We start from the raw sequence: 5,556 nt of genomic DNA, 5'->3' as shown, positions 1-5,556 counted from the left end.
GACACCATGACCAAGGCAAGTCTTATAAAAAACAACATTTAATTGGGGCTGGCTTACAGGTTCAGAGGTTCAGTCCATTATCATCAAGGTGCGAGCATGGCAGTATCCAGGCAGGCATGGCGCAGGAGGAGCTGAGAGTTCTATGTCTTCATCCAAAGACTGCTAGTGGAAGACTGACTTCTAGACAACTAGGGTAAGGATCTTATGCCCACACCCACAGTGACATACCCATTCCAACCAGGTCACACCTATTCCAACAAGGCCACACCTCCAGATGTTTCCAGTCCCTGGTCCAAGGATATACAAACCATCACAGTTCTCTACAGTCTAACTTCTTAAGTTCTTTGTATATATTGGATATTAGCCCTCTATAAGATGTAGGGTTGGTAAAGATCTTTTCCCAGTATGATGGTTGTGGTTTTGCCCTATTGACAGTGTCCTTTGCCTTTCAGAAGTTTTGTAATTTTCTGAGGTCCCATTTGTCAATTCTCAATCTTAGGGCCTAAACTATTTGTGTTCCTTTCAGGACATTGTCCCCTGTGCCCATGGGCTCGAGGTTGTTCCCTACTTTCTCCTCTATTAGTTTCAGTATATCTGGTTTTATGTGGAAGTCTTTGATCCACTTGGACTTGAGGTTTGTACAAGGAGGTAAGAATAGATCTATTTGCATTCTTCTGCATGCTAACCACCAGTTGATCCAGCACCATCAGTTGAAAATGCTGTCTTTTCTCCACTGGATGGTTGTAGCTCCGTTGTCAATGATCAAGTGACCATAAGTGTGTGGTTTCATTTCTGGGTGTTCAATTCTATTCCTTTGACTATTTTGAAGGGGGCCATTTCCCTAATTTCTTTCTTAGCTTGTTTATCCTTTGAGTATAAGAAGGCTACTGATTTGTTTGAGTTAATTTTATATCTGGCCATTTTGCTGAAGTTGTTTATCAGTTGTAGGAGTTCTCTGGTGGAGTTTTTGATGTCACTTAAGTATACTATCATTTCATCTGCAAATAGTGATATTTGGACAATTTGTATCCCTTTGATCTCCTTTTGTTGTCTGATTGATCTAGCTAGAACTTCACGTACTATATTGAATAGATAGGGAGAGAGTAGGCAGCCTTGTCTAGTCCCTGATTTTAGTGGGATTGCTTCAAGTTTCTCTCTATTTAGTTTGATGTTGGTTACTGGTTTGCTGTATATTGCTTTTATTATGTTTAAGTATGGGCCTTGAATTCCTGATCTTTCCAAGACTTTCACCATGAAGGGGTACTGAATTTTGTCAAATGCATTCTCAGCATCTAATGAGATGATCATGTGGTTTTTATTCTTTGAGTTTGTTTATGTAGAGAATTACATTGTTGGATTTCCATATATTGAATCATCCCTGCATCCCTGGGATGAAGCCTTCTTGATCGTGGTGAATGATCATTTTCATGTGTTCTTGGATTCAGTTGGCAAGAATTTTATTGAGTATTTTTGCATTGATGTTCATAAGGGAAATTGGTCTGATGTTCTCTTTCTTTCTTGAATCCTTGTGTGGTTGTGGTATCAGTGTAATTGGGGCTTCCTAGAATGAATTGGGTAGTGTTCATCCTGTTTCTATTTTATGGAATAATTTGAAGATTATTGGTATTAGGTTTTCTTTGAAGAACTGATAGACTTCTGTATTAAAACCATCTGGTCCTGGGCTCTTTTTGGTTGGGAGACTTTTGATGTCAACTTTTATTACTTTAGGGGTTATGGGACTGTTTAGATGGTTTATCTGATCCTGATTTAACTTTGGTATTTGGTCTAGAAAATGATCCATTTCATCCAGATTTTCCAGTTGTGTTGAGTATAGGCTTTTGTACTAGGATCTGATGATATTTTGAATTTCCTCAGTTTCTGTTTTTATATCTCCTTTTTATTTCTGATTTTGTTGATTTGGATACTGTCTCTGTGCCCTCTGGTTAGTCTGGCTAAGGGTTTATCTATCTTGTTGATTTTCTCAAAGAACCAGCTCATGGTTTGGTTAATTCTTTAGATAGCTCTTTTTGTTTCTACTTGGTTGATTTCAGCCCTGAGTTTGATTATTTCCTGCTGTCTACTCCTCTTGGGTGTAGTTACTTCTTTTTGTTCTAGAGCTTCCAGGAGTGCTGTTAAACTGCAAGTGTATGTTCTCTCTAGTTTCTTTTTGGAGGCACGCAGAGCTATGAGTTTTCCTCTTAGGACTGCTTTCATTGTGTCACATAAGTTTGGGTATGTTGTGTCTTCATTTTCATTAAATTCTAAAAAGTCTTTAATTTATTCCTTTATTTCTTCCTTGACAAAGTTATCATTGAGTAGAGTGTTGTTCAGCTTCCATGTGTTTGCTGTCTTGCTATTGAAGACCAGCCTTAATCCATAGTGATCTGATGGGAAGCATGGGATTATTTTAATCTTCTTGTTGAGGCATATTTTGTGATAAAATATATGGTCAGTTTTAGAGAAGATACCATGTGGTGCTCAGAAGAAGGTATAGTCTTTTGATTTAGGATGAAATTTTCTATAGATATCTGTTAAATCCATTTGGTCCATAACTTCTGTAGTTTCACTGTGTCTCTGCTTAGTTTGGGTTTCCATGATCTGCCCATCGATGAGAGTAGGGTGTTGAAGTCCCCACAATTATTGTGTGAGGTGCAATGTGTGCTTTGAGCTTTACTAAAATTTCTTTTATGAATATGGCTGCCCTTGCATTTGGAGCATAGATATTCAGAATTGAGAGTATGTCTTTGTAGACTTTTCCTTTGATGAGTATGAAGTGTCCCTCCTTATCTTTTTTGATGATTTTTGTTTGAAAGTCGATTTTATCCAATATTAAAATGGCTATTCCTGCTTGTTTCTTGGGACCATTTGTTTGGAAAATTGTTTTCCAGCCCCTTACTCTGATGTAGTGTTTGTTTTTGACACTGAGGTGGGTTTCCTGTATGCAGCAAAATGCTAGGTCCTGTTTACATATCCAGTCTGTTAGTCTATGTCTTTTATTGGGGAATTGATTCCATTGATGTTAAGATATACTAAGGAATAGTGATTGCTGCTTCCTGTTATTTTTGTTGATAGAGTTGGAATTATGTTTGTGTGGCTATCTTCTTTGGGGTTTGTTTAAAGTAGGTTACTTTCTTGCTTTTTCTAGGGTGTAGTTTCTTTCCTTGTGTTGGTGTTTTCCATCTTTTATCCTTTGTAGGGCTAGATTTGTGGAAAAATATTGTGTATATTTGGTTTTGTCATCAAATACTTTGGTTTCTTCATCTATGGTTGAGAAATTGAGAGTTTTGCTGGGTATAGTAGTCTGGGCTGGCATTTGTGTTCTCTTAGGGTTTGTATGAAATCTGCACAGGATCTTCTGGCTTTCATAGTCTCTGGTGAGAAGTCTGGTGTAATTGATAGGTCTGACTTTATATGTTACTTGACCTTTTTCCCTTACTGCTTTTAATATTCTCTCCTTTTTATTTTATTTATTTATTTATTTATTTTTTTAGTACATTTTGTCTTTTGATTATTATGTGACATTAGAAATTTCTTTTCTGGTCCAATCTATTTGGAGTTCTGTAGGCTTCTTATGTTTATATGCATTTCTTTCTTTAGGTTAGGGAAGTTTCTTTCTATAACTTTGTTGAAGATATTTACTGGCCCTTTAAGTTGGGAATCTTCACTCTCTTTTATTCCTATTATCTTTAGGTTTGGTCTTCTCACTGTGTCCTGGACTTCCTGGATGTTTTGGGTTAGGAGCTTTTTGCTACATTTTCTTTGCTGTGTTGGTGTTTTCTATGGTATCTTTTGCACCTGAGATTCTCTCTTTTACTTCTTGTATTCTGTTGGTGTTGCTTATATGTATGGCTCCTAATCTCTTTCCTAGGTTTTCTATCTCCAGGGTTGTCTCCCTCTGTGATTTCTATATTGTTTCTATTTCCATTTTTAGATCCTGGATTGTTTTGTTCAGTTCCTTTACTTGTGTTGTTGTGTTTTCCTGTAATACTTTACAGGATTTTTGTGTTTCCTCTTTAAGGGCTTCTACCTGTTTACCTGTGTTCTCTTGTATTTCTTTAAGGAAGTTATTTTTGTCCTTCTTAAAGTCCTCTGTCATTATCTGAGATGTGATTTTTAAATCACAGTCTTGCTTTTCTGGTGTGTTGGGGTAACAAGGGCTCACTGTGGTGGGAGAACTGGTTTCTGATGATGCCAAGTAGCCTTGGTTTCTATTGCTTGTGTTCTTTCCCTTGCCTTTCACTATCTGGTTATCTCTGGTGTTAGCTGGTCTTGCTGTTTCTGACTGTGGTTTGTCCCTCCTGAAAGATTCTGTGTCAGCCTCCTGGGAGACCTGTTCTCTCAGGAAGCAGTTTAGGTACGAAGAGCTGTGGTACAGGGTCTGCTCTGGGGTGCAGACAGAAAACAAAAGGATCCTGTCCCAAGCTGTTCCTTGGTTCCCTTGTCCTGATGGCTCTGGAAGGGTCCCTCTTGGGCAAGGAATTTGAAGAAAAGTGGTGGTCTTACCTGTGCTCACAGGCTTGTCTGTACTCCTGGGAGGCTAGCTCTCTCTAGGTGCTACATAGTTATGAAGCCCTGTGGTACAGCATCAATTCCAGGCACAGACAGAAACTGGAAGGCTTCTGTCCCAGACTGTTCCTTGGTTCCTGTGTCCTGAGGGTTCCGGGAGGGTCCCTCTGAGAAGAAGTGGAGGTCTTACCTGCACTCACAGGCTTGTTTGAACTCCTTGGAGCTAACTCTCTCCCAGCACTACTTGGATATCTATATTTAACTCTTAACTCTACTAATAATTCTAGTTTTTAAGGAAGGCAAAGCAAAAGAAGAGGCATCATTTCAATTTTATGGGTTTGTCTTTGAATTTGGAAGTAGAGCTAACCAAAAGTACTAAAATGGGCCTACAGCTTTACACATGTGTGTGTTATTCTTCCTTCAGAATGCCAGTTAGCACTACTGTACTATGAGTTTGCAAATACCATTCTGTCTTATGAATTGTGTTAATTGTGTTATGGGTTTTGTTTATAGTGGCTAAGTTTCAGATAATAGAGAGTTGAGAGTAGTTTCACTGAACCCCATAACCTTTGAAAGGTGGGTATGCAAGTGTATGCCCATGTATGTATGGCATTATTTAGTATAACACCAGTGAAGTATGTTATACATGTCTATATGTTTGAGAAAATGATAATTATTATATAATGAACGTTTATTATTATGAATGTTAGGGAATCAAGCACCATGTAGTTTAAAAATATCCTCTGTAGCCTCTGTCCTCTTTTCTAATAAAGAAAAATAACCTTCTGGCTTGTGAACTTTGTTACTTGTGCTTTGGGTTTTCTTTCTTTCTTTCTTTTTTTATTACGTATTTTCCTCAATTACATTTCCAAAGTCCCCCATACCCTCCCCACCACTCCCCTATCCACCCATTCCCACTTTTTNGCCCTGGAGTTCCCCTGTACTGGGGCATATAAATTTTGCGTGTCCAATGGGCCTCTCTTTCCAGTGATGGCCGACTAGGCCATCTTTTGATACATATGCAGCTAGAGTCAAGAGCTCCAGGGTACT

The sequence above is a fragment of the Mus caroli genome, chromosome 6, assembly GCF_900094665.2.
Source record: "Mus caroli chromosome 6, CAROLI_EIJ_v1.1, whole genome shotgun sequence".
NCBI classification, from domain to species: Eukaryota; Metazoa; Chordata; class Mammalia; order Rodentia; family Muridae; genus Mus; species Mus caroli.
The sequence above is the reverse complement of the archived record's forward strand: the minus strand, read 5'-3'. Positions refer to the sequence as shown.